This window comes from Podarcis filfolensis (assembly GCF_964270895.1).
Source record: "Podarcis filfolensis genome assembly, chromosome: 8".
In the NCBI taxonomy this organism is placed as follows: domain Eukaryota; kingdom Metazoa; phylum Chordata; class Lepidosauria; order Squamata; family Lacertidae; genus Podarcis; species Podarcis filfolensis.
In genome coordinates, this window is record NC_139611.1 from 24,867,910 (window position 1) to 24,881,425 (window position 13,516).

The 13,516-nt window shown below is 47.1% G+C and overlaps 1 protein-coding gene across 1 annotated transcript in view; it reads left to right on the forward strand.

Moving 5' to 3' along the window:
- LOC310769442 (kazrin-like) overlaps nucleotides 1–13,516 on the forward strand; it is a 219,015-nt gene that overhangs the window by 13,674 nt on the left and 191,825 nt on the right. The gene's annotated exons all lie outside the window — the stretch shown is intronic.

The window sequence follows — 13,516 nt, forward strand, 5'->3', positions numbered from 1 at the left end:
TCCTTGTATTCCCCCTTTTCCTTAATAAAGAAACTAATTGCAGGCTAGCCTCACGTCTCCCTCTCTGACCTGTGGATGACCTGATCTTCCTGTCGCCCCTTGACACTGCTGCTGCCGCCGCCACTGCCTGACGTGATTGGAGGAGGCCCAGGGAAGTCCCAGCATGTGACAGGGGAATCAAAAGGAGGCCAGAGAGGAAGAGGAGGAGGTGGCAGCAGCGGGCAACAAGTTCAGGGGCAAGTTGTTCCCAGATTTGCAGCCCTTCTCAGCTGTCCCCAGCTTGCCTCCTGAGCTGACTGCCTTACTGCACCTCATGAGCAGGCCAGACCTTTTGCAAAGAGTGGGGAAGGAGAGAAATTGCAGAACTCCCCCCACCCAATCTTTGTTTTCTCCCTGAAATCACTTAGGTGTATGCATGCAGATCCTGCTTCTGACACCCAGTGGGATGGAAAAGGCTTCATTTCTGCACGAAATAATAAAAAAATGACTCATAAAATTAATATAGAAGCATAATAAGTGGATACAATGTCAGCCAAGTTGGGTTGCTTAAAAGTTGTAATTCTCATGTGCCCTGGGCATGAGTCAAAAGTAAGATTCTGTTCTGGTTGCTGTTGCCAATTCCTTCTTTCCCAATAGTCCCAGGCCACAGATCGTAATCTCACCCAACTCTTGCATTAAAATCACCCAGGAGGATAGTTTTATCCTCCTTAGGTGTCTCTGATAGGATGGCATCCAGCTGACATCCTGTTGGTTTTGGTGAGTTTTATTTGAAGGGTTGAAAGTCCCTCATTAATGCCAGTAGGGACTTCTGACAAGAGCTTCACAAGATCGTTTTCAATAGCAAAGCCTACTCCATGTATTCAGCATTCTTGTTCAGGTAGACCTTTCCAGAAGAATCTGTAGCCTCCTTTTTCTCCCTTCAGTTGTCCCTCTCCTGCTCTCTGAGTTTTTTTTAAGCACTGCAATATCAATGTTAGTGTCGCAACTCTCTTTCAGTGATGAGTCTTGCATTTGGAACGTTATCTGTGTTGTCCAACAAAGTCCGTATATTCCATGTTCCAAAGATCAATTGTCTGGGTGGTGACCCCACTGGGTGCGGTAATCCAGTCAGGGGAAAGGGGAGGCAGACTATGTTTAGGGCACCTTGTCTAGCCCCTCCCCCTTTTTGAGGTGAGCAGAGTGGATCCTAAGTAGGGCTGCTCAGTAATGGAAAGAGCTGCCGAGCTGCTCAACTGCCTCATTCCTTGAGTCAGAGCGACTGAATCTGTATCCACCGCCCATGTGCTGGTTCATGACTAAGGGCTTCCAGATTTCACAGTCCTGCCCCCGTTACCATTTGCTGATCGCCACGGGACTTTGGGTTTGAGTTTGGGATGGGTTTTTGGAAGACGCCTGTGTGTGAATTTGTTTTATGTGTGTAGATCAGTGCACGCTGACCAACGCACAGTCTTTGCAATAAGGCTCTATTCCGATGGCATGAGTATCACGACGACCCGTAGATGCTTATCTGCTGCAGCCTTTATCTGACTTCACAGCTGTTGTAACATACAGCTTGTTACCTTCCACCTGTTCTGCCGTTGAGGACTTCTTGGATCATTCTTTGTCTAGCTCCTCCCCCTTGATCTTACTGCCTTGGTACAAGTCTCCCGACAGTTTCACTCACAAGGATCATAGGAACGTTCAAGCTCACACACCACAGCAAGGCATAGCTGTCAACATTTCCCTTTTTTTAAGGGAAATTCCCTTATTCCGAATAGGATTCCTCGCAAGAAAAGGGAAAAGTTGACAGCTATGTGGATCAGAAATATAGGCATTGTATCCAAGCAGGGCCTTGGTCTAAGTATTTATAAACTCATGTGATTTTTGCATAGGGTTCCATCAAAAATGACATCAGAGATCATGGCATGCTAAGTTTCCTCCATGCGTCTTCATGACACCACATCACTTTAATGTCCAAAACCAGCTCAGAGTCACAGACAAATTGGTTCTGCGCTGTGGAAGGTTTCCTTAATCTATGAATGACGGGTCATTCTGAAATTACTTTCGGTAGCGCTTTCAGCCTGGGAATGTTCTTTCGTGGTGGCAAGTAGGTGGAGCAGCCAACCCCAACTTTAAATATCCCCTGTCTATATTTTTAATCAGATAATTGTGTCAATTAATGCTTTCAGCCTTAATTATGACTCTCTTTTCTGTTTTGCTTACCAGTTCAGCAGAGAACATGCATACATGGCAATTGTTCGCTTTAATCTGGTAGTCGGCTGCCAGCATCCGTTACTACCTGCAGCTTCAAACAGCCAACACCTTAATTAGCTAAGTTTGCTGAGCACTTTGAAGATATAAAGCCCCATAAATAGTGTGTGTGTGTGTGTGTGTGAGAGAGAGAGAGAGAGAGAGAGAGAGAGAGAGAGAGAGAGAAAATATGCACGCTCTTGCTGACATTTGTGATGGTTGTTTTAGGTTCTTTCCTAAGTAGGTTTCACTTTTTGCCCGTTGCTTCTGGCTTTCAGCCAGAGCACCATTGGCTGCAAGTCTTCCAGCATAAAAAGTGTGAGATAAAGTATGCTAAATGAGCAGAATGTGTGTGTGTGTGTGTGTGTGTGTGTGAGAGAGAGAGAGAGAGAGAGAGAGAGAGAGAGAGAGAGAAGAGAGGGGAGAGCAAGTAAAAGAGAAGCAAGGGTTAGGAGGAAATTAGCTGCTGTTGCTCTCCTGGAATACTTTAGGGATACTCTTAGCATTTTGCAGCTTCATTAGCATCAGGGGTGCACTTAAGCCACAATTAGATGCTCCTGGAGATGTGTCACTGAAAACATCACTCCCCACCTCTCCTACCAAAGCAGGGGTTGGCTACCTGTGGCTCTTTCCTGTCTTCCATGCATCCTTTGGCCTCGTTTCATGTGGAGGGCAAAATGGGGGAAAGAGGGGTGGCAGGAAGAGAAAGTGGGTGGCACAGAGAAAGAGAGGAGGAGGAGATAGGGAATGGGGCTGGAGGGAAAGAGGTAGTAGCACAGGGTGAGAGGAACAGGACCAGGGAGAGAGAAATAAATGTGACTGCCCACTGCAGATCATTGTGGGGGAATGTGGCCCTCAACAGGACAGAGTTTGCCCGGTCCTAGTAAGGTAAAACAGAATGTATGGATTTGTGTGTGAGGTTCTTCCCCACTCCCACCCTGAGCGTGTCCCTTCATTGACCGCCCCTTGCAGCACAGAAACTTACAGTGTGGTGAAGTCACATTAGGCATTTTGCAATGCTCAGTGTAGACAAAGTGGATGGACTTCCCCCGCCCCCTGCTCATAGTGCTAGAACTCAAGGTTTTTTTGGGGGGGGGTCATCCAGTACACAAACTCCCACACTCACACACCCCTCAAATCATTTAAAAACCCACCAAAGCAATGAAGGACAGGGGAAAGAAAGTGCTTCATGCAGCGTGTCATGAAAACTGTGGAACTCTCCCCCACAAGACGGTGGTGATGGCTGCCATGGATGGCTTTGAAAGATGATTAGATGAATTCACCGAGGATTAGAAGAATTCACAGAGGATGAGGCTGTGGAACTCACTTCCACAAGACGGTGGTGATAGCTGCCATGGAGGGCTTTGAAAGAGGATTAGACAAATTCATGGAGGACGAGGCTGTGAACAGCTGCTAGCCACAATGGCTATGTTCTACCTCCACTGATGCCTAGGAATGGTGATGCCAGTTTTGGGGGGTCACAAATGGGGAGGAAGCTGCTGTACATGGGTCCTGCTTTGAGACTTCCCATGGGAAAGAACAGGATGCTGAACAATTCTGGCCTGATCCAGCAGGCTCTTCTTGCTTTCTGAGCATGTCAGAGAGACACAGAGACAGAGAGAATGAAGTTTTACAGGGCTGTTCCCCCCGCCCTGCCCCATCGACACTCAACATCCTCCATAATGTTTGACTTTAGCTTTCCTCAGTCTGGTGCCTTCCAGATGTTCGGGACAACGTCTTCAATCTTTCCCCACAGCACACTGCTGAGACAATTTCTCTTATCCCAAAATGATCACGAAGGAGCATATTAGTGCAACTGTCAGTTGTGCCGTGTGGATCGAAGCAGAGCATACTCCTGTGGATTTGGGTGTGTGCACACTTAGAAGGGGGGGGAACCCACATCAAAAGAGCAGCATCGATACAGCATGGTGCTTCTTTGTACCTCTGCATCTTAAAATTCCGTTCTCATCATTTCTGTGTTGACAGTGGAGGGAGCAAGACGAGAGCTTCTGATACTGCCACTGTGTCGCAAATTCCCAACATTGGTGATCTGACAAATGATGTATGTTTTAGAGCGAGCCTGCAATTACCTTTCTATAGGACGGCCTGATGAATTGGTTGATCTGAAGCTTCTCTCTCCAAACACCTGGAGAAATGCCTATTCTTCTGGAGTGGTGGCTGTCATTGCTAAAAATCTGATACTGCGGAGGCCGCTGGAGAAACTGGGGGGGGGGGCTTCAGTGCGCTAATGAAAAGGTAGACACCAGCCAGTGACGTCTGGTGCCCATTGGGACGCGTAGGCTGGACTGTAGGGAGACCAACAGTAGGGGAGAGCCAGAGCTAATTACAGGCAGAGCCAGTTGTATCCCCATCCTCCTCCTCGCTGACCTGTACAAGGACAACACTGAGACTAAGGAGGAAGTAGCTGGCCGGCAAGGCCACTCCTGGGATGGGTTGCAAGTACAAAGGCAAGGCAAGCGGGGGCTGGTTGAGGTTGGTGGGGCAATGCCCCATCCTCCCTAATGGCTCAGCCTCTGCTGAACATGGTCTCTTACCAATTTGGTGGGTTGTATTCCGTTTTAGTCCTACTCAGAGTAGACTCATTGGAATTCATGTTCACGACTCACTTAAGTCCAGTCATTTCACTGAGTCTGTTCTCAGATGGATATAACCCATTTAGCATTTTTCTTCCTTTGAAAGCAGAATTTTCAGAACATGGATAGCTCAGTTTCTGGAGCATCTTAATCTCGGGGTCATGTGTTCGAGTCCCACATTGGGCAAAAGATTCCTGCATTACAGGGGGTTGGACTAGATGGCCCACACGGTCCCTTCCAACTCTACAACTTTATGGTACTATGGAAAAGCTAAAAACGTATATCAGCCTTTGCCAGCTGCGGTTCCCTCCCCTTGCATGTTACTTCAATGCCTGCATGGCGGATGAGTTTTGAAGTCCAGCTAATCCCGCCATATGACCCTTCTCTTTATAGAGGGTATTTGTTGTTGTTGTTTAGTTGTTGTTGGTTGGTGTTGTTGTTTAGTCGTTTAGTCGTGTCCGACTCTTCGTGACCCCATGGACCAGAGCACGCCAGGCACTCCTGCCTTCCACTGCCTCCCGCAGTTTGGTCAAACTCATGTTCGTAGCTTCGAGAACACTGTCCAACCATCTCATCCTCTGTCGTCCCCTTCTCCTTGTGCCCTCCTTGAGGGTATTTACTAATGTCAAATAACTACACGGATACATAATTCTTTCTAACAAAATTTGCTGCTTTGAGACAAACAAATTGGCATATTCTGATATATCCTATCTAAACACAAACTATCGATGTCACCTTTTTTACACAAATAACACTCAAAATATAATTAAAAGTTCGGTGCATTAAGACAAAAGCTAAATTGTTCAACGCAACTGTTATCTACTGGTTTTCCTTCCTTTACTTTGTATATGAAGATAGTTTCATTGTAGATGCCACATCCCAAATCCCCAGCAACCTGTCCAGTCTTCTGACCAGGGCATTGGGTTGGGAAAGGTTTCTACAGCTAGGAGGCAAGGTTCTGTGGATCATGACCTTGATGTAGCTTAGTTGCATATGTTATATGCAGAAGGTGCTAGGCTCAATCCCCAAACAATTGCTGTTCAGGATTCCAGCCCTATCAGTCCCTATTGACAATACTGAGCTAGGAAGACCAGTGGTCTGACTTAGCATAAGATTGTTTCCTGTTCCAGGGATAGATTTGTTTAGGAGGATCTCAAGGAGTGGAATCTTACTTTAGTTTTGCAAGTGTCATAGCTATGTGCTGGAGGGTGTGCTTTGCCTGCAGCAGGTTCCAGGTTCAAACTCTGGCATCTCTAGGTCAAGCTGGGAAAGCCCCATCTGAAATCCTGGAGAACACCTTCCAGTCAATGGAGCTAGATGGACTCATGGTCCAGTCTGGTATACGACACCTTTGTGAATGTGGTTGAACCTGCTTTTGGATGAGTCTGAAAGAGTGTCATGGGCTGGCTGGATGCAGAGGATTGGTTGGAGGCACCAACTGGGGAACCCCAAGGGAAGAAGGCTCAGAGCCCAGGGAGTGGTATTGGGATGATGATGGGTGGTCAGAGGGAGAAGAGGGAACAGACTGGGAGAAGGAGGTGTTGGAAGCAGAGGAGGCAACAGGGTTTAGTGAGCAGGAAGAAGAAGGGGCAGAGAGCAGTCCTGGTTCAGAGGCTGGAGAGGAGGAGAGACAAGAGACCAAGAGAAGGAAGGCTGCTGAAGAATCTAGGGAGCCTCTGCCTCCTGCTGCGAGCTGCTTCCCTTCTCCCTGGTCTCCTGGAACACAGAGAAGTGGAGAGGGTAGAGCAAAAAGAGGCAAGATGAAGGAGCCTTAGGATGATGGGGAAGGGAACAAGGGAGGAGCCTTAGAAAGTGGTGGCAAGGCAGGGACCTTCAGTCCTTGCAAGTGCCGCATTGGGACAAGCATCCCAAGAGTTGCTGTGCTCACTAGGCTGTTTTGGTTCTTTGAATGAAGAGTTAAGTTCAGAGTGTTGCTGCTGCTATTACTACTACTACTACTGCTACTACGATCTTCACCTGTCTCCAGCTCCTTGTTAGGCTTGTTAGGGTGGGGGTGAAGTATGGCCCCAACTGCTTTGCAAAACACAATCCAGGTGTTACGTTGCTATGGTTAAGAAAGTGAGAGTAGCCTTCAGAGTGGCTCTGACAATAGGACAATGGGCCCTGTGCAGGATGTTGCAATAACTCACTGCAGTTAGTGTGTGTGTGTTTTCAGTGCCTAAGTGCTCCCATCATGTAAGGTCATCAGCAGTTGGGAAGCCTCATAACAGAGAGCGAAAATTTAATTTGCTCTCCAAGCGAGGAGTGGTGGGGGAGGGGGGAGGAATACAGGAAAAGATGCCTTTCATGCCAGCTGCCTCTTTGACATGTTGTGTTTCCTTGCCAAGCACAAGATCCAGAGAATAGTTCTGTCAATGATTTGATTGACTCCCCCCCCCCCCCCCCCGCGTTTGGAATGTACCTTCTTAAGCCTAGATCTGAGCTACCTTTAATATGGAGAACACACATTCATGAAACAGCTCCCTTATGGTTGTTGAATGTAAACAAAGGCAGATGACAGTACAGAGTAGGGACTGCAACTCCAACCCTTTCAGAGATAGGTATGATTGTAGGAAGGCTTAACCTCCTGTTCAGAGGCAATGCATTTGTACAAGTGGGAACTCTGACAAAATGTTGCAGGCCTGGAGTAGGGACCCAAATTGAGATGTCTCCTCCCTTCCTTAATAATATTTTTAGGAAAATGATTGAGGGCATTCCGCTTCGTGGCTCTTTCCTTTACCACAATGTTGAAGCTCTTTTGTTTCTGTATGCTTCACCTGTGGAAGGTGACATCTGCCATCATGTCAGGAGTTCACTGAGCCTCTTGGGCTTGCCGATCAGAAGGCTGGCGGTTCAAATCCCCGTGACGGGATGAGCTCCCATTGCCCTGTCCCATTTCCTGCCAACCTAGCAGTTCAAAAGTAGATAAATAGGTACCACTGCGTTGGGAAGGTAAATGGCGTTTCCATGTGCTCTGGTTTCTGTCACGGTGTCCTGTTGTGCCAGAAGTGGTTGAGTCATGCTGGTCACATGACCTGGAAAGCTATCTGTGGACAAACACCGGCTCCCTTGGCCTGAAAAGCGAGATGAGCGCCACAACCCCATAGTCGCCTTTGACTGGACTTAACCATCCAGGGGTCCTTTACCTTACCTTTACCTAAGTAGATGACTCTTGGAGGGGTACCTTCCAACTTTTATGATTTTATGACTTCAATATATGTTTTCTAAAAAGAATTCTGCCTCCGTATATGGTGTAGAACTCAGGGAAGGAAGGTTACCTGCCACAGGTAAGCCTCTGAACAGCAGTTGCTGAGGGTCACAATCAGGAAAGGGCTGCTAACTTCACACCTTTGCTTGAAGACTTCCTGCAGGTGGGACCCTAATTGTTGATTGCTCCACCCTTCTCAACCTGAGAAGGTTGGGTTGAAGGTAGTATCTGGGTTTTCATGGCTTCACGGCCACTGTGAGGACTTTTCTTCTCCCTCCACCTTGGACATAAGAATAGTCCCATCTTCCCCAGCACCGGTTCCGTTCCACTGCAGAGTGAAGCTAACATGTCAGAAATGTAACGTAGGGGAGCTGGATTGGCTCACGGAATTGTAGAGTTGGAAGTCCAACCCCCTGCCATGCGGGAATTTAAAATAAAGCACCCAACCTCTGCTTAAAAACCTCCAGTGAAGGAGAGAATGGTTGCATTGGAACTACTTCTTTTGATTTGTCGTCTTAGGAGCATCTCAGACAGAGTCCTGGTCTGTTCCTGTCTTGGCTCTTCCTGGTGAAAGGAAGGAGTGTTTTGTGGTGCTGAAGACCAAAGCAATAGGCACACTAATTTGCTTGCTTTGGTATTTTTTGCTGGCTCTTTAACAGGACTTTAGAAACTTAGGTTGCAGCAGGTGGTGAATGCAACCCCCTATATCTTTCTAGCTGTGTCCTTTAACTGTGATAATGCCCCTCACTTGCCTGATCTTTGCAAACGAGGTAAGAATTGCATCTATTACTCACCCACTTTTGCCTCTAGCTCTTATTGCTTTGGGCATGGAGCACACCCCCCCCCCCCAGGGAAGGAACCTTCAGGTTGCAAAAAGCTCCCCAACCTTTCATCTGGAAGATTCTGCAAATTCCACCCCTCAGCCTCCTTCCATTCCAAGGGAAGGTTTTAATTGCCTCTCGGCCACTTCCTTACGTGGCTCCTCTCCAGCCTCTGATCAGTAGTACAAAGAGTTGTTTTCTTCTTAGCCTGCGCTGTCACCGTGCAGCCGTTCCCTGATTTTGGCTTGGGGCCTCTAGATGCGGCTGTAATGATCATAATAACCATTTTAATTGGACATTTAAAGATGCTTAACTGCTTCTTTGGGTCAGGGGGGGGAAAGCCCCGCTTCGAAATGTGGGAGGTTGGCACTCTGTTTGCAGCTATGTGTGCCTGTTTGCTGCGGGGTGGCGATGGCCCGGCTACACAATAATCCTTGGGGGAAAGTTGCCAGCAAATGTTAACAATGCAGAACAAACGTACACAGACACCCTCCCCTCCAAAATAGAAGCATTTAAACTCCATCCTGTAACTTTGTCTCTCCATGTGTAAGCTTCCTGCCTAAGCTGCAAACATTGTAGCCTCTATTTGCTTCTACAATCATACCTCGGGTTACAGACACTTCAGGTTGTGTTTTTTGTGGTTAAAGGTAAAGGTAAAGGGACCCCTGACCATTAGGTCCAGTCATGGCCGACTCTGGGGTTGCGGTGCTCATCTCGCTTTATTGGCCGAGGGAGCTGGTGTACAGCTTCCGGGTCATGTGGCCAGCATGACTAAGCCGCTTCTGGCGAACCAGAGCAGCACACGGAAACGCCATTTACCTTCCCGCTGGAGCGGTACCTATTTATCTACTTGCACTTTGTGCTTTTGAACTGCTAGGTTGGCAGGAGCAGGGACCGAGCAACGGGAGCTCACCCCATTGCGGGGATTCGAACCGCCGACCTTCCGATCGGCAAGTCTTAGGCTCTGTGGTTTAACCCACAGCGCCCTGCGCCAAAACCCGGAAGTACTGGGACAGGTTCTGGGTTTCAGCGGTCGTGCAGGCGCAGAAGCACTAAATTGCAACCCACGAGTGCGCAGACGCAGGTTGCGAACACTGCGGGTTACGAACATGCATCCCGCACGGATCACGTTTGCAACCCGAGCGTCCACTGTACGTAAGATGACGCCCACCATTTTCCTGACAGGGGAGACACCAGCCACATTGACAATACAACCAGAGCATGGAGGAGGGTGGTTATCATCCTGACACGGTCTCCAGCCTCCGAGCAACGAGGTGGCTCACTTCCTGCACAGCCGCTGAGCTTGGAACACCTCTGAACACCTCTGAAGTTGCTGCACTTTTTTCAGAAGTTCGAGCACTTGGATGCAAGAGGTCCTAGCTTCAGACTCTTTCACTGAATTCCTGAGAGCACTTGTGGATCACTTCGAGTCATAGAATTGTAGGGATGGAAGGGAACAACGAGGATCAGCTGGTGCAACTCCCTGCAATGCAGGAATCGTTTGCCCAATGTTTGAGCAATTGTTCATCAGTCCAAAGCAGCATCCTCTGTGGTTTCCAAAAAATGAACTGGGAGCCATTGAAGTTATCATAGTGGGGTAATACAGCCAAAGGGACAAGCTCCAGTCAATATCCTGGCTGTCCTAATATGAACCAGCTGCAGATCTTTTTGCCTGTTTTTCAAAGCTAGACCCTTGATTAGTGTCGTCATGTTTAAATGGTAGGGACGGATAGTTCAAATCTCTTCCTGGTGCACGTGTGTTCATTTTTTAAAAAAGTGTTCTGTTTTTCTCTTCTAACTTCAATTTAAAATAATAGTGCATTTTATCACAAAATAGTCACGTATTGTATATACCATGTGCTGTCTTCCCCTGCTCCCCAAATCTTATGCCATCTTTTATGTGGAGATTTGTGTCAAGGGGCTAACGAGTAATCATAAATAATTAAATGTTAAATATAGGGGGGGTGTTATCTCTATGGCAATGTACATACCTAGTTCTAAATGTATTTGATCAATGTGTAACTTTTTTTAAAGAAAGCATTTTGGGATTTATTTGTTGCTGTTTTTTGAGCCAAGAAGCTGTTATTGTAAATTCAGAGAAGTGCCGAAGGATAATTACGTTCCGATTCATCTATTCCTTCCAGAGGTGAGAATTTGGTCAGTTTGCTGAACGGGCTTTTCTTGCCCCACAACTAACCACAACCGCATCTTGCTAAAGCCAAATGCCATTTACCGTTGATTTCTGGTAGATCTTGAGAGACTTATTATTAGACCACAATCTGCTGGAAAGATCTTCGGTGCGACGTCGGATTTATTGGATGGAATTTTCCACATTTGCGCCGGATGAGGGAAGTAATATTATTGCCTTGTTGTTTTAAAGGCAAAAATGGTGATTCTTCTGGGCTGAATATAGGGGGTTTACATCTTCATAGGGTGGCATTATTGGCTTCTTGTCCTGGGTCACTGCGGAGTGGAGTCTTGAACAGCTGCAAATCATGTCCCGGGATTCCTTTGCCTCTCTGATTTATCAGATTCATTAACAAGCTGTTCTGAAGGGGTAAACAGTCTGTTAATTAGATTTACGTGCGATTACTAAATTGGAAGCAGTTGTATTATGGGTAGGCGAGATTCGGTGCCAAGTGATGCAGAGGTCAGGATTGTGGTTAACAAGTACTTCCCTACTTTCCCTCCTCCAATAGTCAGCTTAGCATTCCCTGCCCATTGAGCATGCTCTGTCCTCATTGGTTTGTCTTGGAGTTTGTTTGTTTACACTCTTAGGATCTACGTGTGTGTGTGTGTGTGTGTGTGTGTGTGTACACACACACACACAAACATACATACATACAATCCCCACTTTTGTGCAGAGGTTTCTGATTGTTTAAGAATCCACATTTTTGTTTTGTTTTGTTTTTAATTTTGGTGAAACTGCTTCTCTCTCGCACCCCCCACCCCTTGCTCTGATCCTTCTTCTTCTTCCTCTTCTGAGATGAATTTTGAAATAAACTGCACTCTTGGGTATAATTAACAGAGTGTGTGTTCTGTATGTAAACAGTGGAAGAACCTTCAGGAAACTTGGGAGTCCTCTGAGGGGAAGCTCTGTGAAAGACAACTTCCAGGTTGAAGCATTTTTATTTATTTTTTTTCCTAGAGAAAATGCCAAAGCAAAAATGGGCGAAGTTGCCGCTGGGTGATTTTATTTATGCACGGAATGCATAAATAAATGTTAAGAGATGACTGGGCAGGGGCAGTGATGTATTTGGATATAAGCTGTCTCCAACAGTGGAGGCAGAATATAGCTGTGATAGCAGCTGATAGCAATATGCACCCTAAATTTGCCTTACTCCCCTGGGTTCTTTTGGGAGAAGGATGGTGTAAAAAACTGAAAAAATAAATAAAACAAAACATGAAATAAAGCCACCAAGTTTAATGGTTTTCACTGCATCATCCCGAGGCAGAACCGTGTAACTGTGCTCTAGTGCATCCTGAATTTTCTACCATTCAGCTTCATTGGATTGATTTATTTCATAGAATCATAGGGTTGGGACACCCAAGGGTCATCTAACCCAACCCCCTGCGATACAGGAATCGCAGCTAAAGAATCCCAGACAGATGGCCACCCAAAATGCTGGTTGAAAACAACCAAGGAGAAGCCACCACCTCCAAGGAACTCTGTTCTACTGTTGAGCAGCTCTTACTATCAAATTTATTTATTTCATGAAACTTACACAGTGGCGTAGCGTGGGGGGTGCAGGGGGGGCCGGCCGCACCGGGCGCAACATCTGGGGTTAGGGCAAATCCACTGGTTAGGGGGCGCAAATCCACGGGTTAGGGGGCGCAAATTACTTGCCTTGCCCCAGGTGCTGACAACCCACGCTACGCCACTGAACTTACACACTACTTGTAAGCAAACAGACCTTAAAGCAGTTTACAGAAAAGGATAAAACAAGAGTTCTAATATTACTGGGGGTGGGGATTCTCTTAACTTGCTCTCTCCATGCCATTTGTAGTATTACACACCTCTAACATGTCCCTGCCTTACTGAGAATTATGTAGAGGTGGAAGGGACCCTTAGGATCATCTAGTCCAGGGGTCTGCAAGGGTTTACCTCACCTGGGCAGTTCACTCCAGCGGAGACCCCTCTGTGGGCTGGATTTCTGGCATCTGCATCTGTGCAGATGTGATTTTTTGTGTCTGCATCTGTGCAGACACAATTTCCGGCCCCACGGAAGCGAGTCCCCGAGCTGCGGCGGTTTAGCGCAGTGCGCGGGGACTCGCTGAGCAGGCGGCTCAGTTCAGGGGCAGCTCAGGGGCCGGTTAAATGACCCCCATAGGCCGCTTGTGGCCCATGGGCCTTAGGTTGCCTACCCCTGATCTAGTACATGGGTAGGCAAACTAAGGCCCACGGATCAGGCCCAATCACCTTCTAAAGCTGGCCTGTGGACGGTCCGGAATCAGCATGTTTTTACATGAGTAGAATCATGTTTTACATGAGTAAAATGCATCTCTGGGTTATTTGTGGGGTCTGCCTGGTGTTTTACATGAGTAGAATGTGTCCTTTTATTTAAAATGCATCTCTGGGTTATTTGTGGGGCATAGGAAATCATTCTTTCTTTCTTTTTTAAAAAATATAGTCCGGCCCCCCACAAGTTCTGAGGGACAGTGGA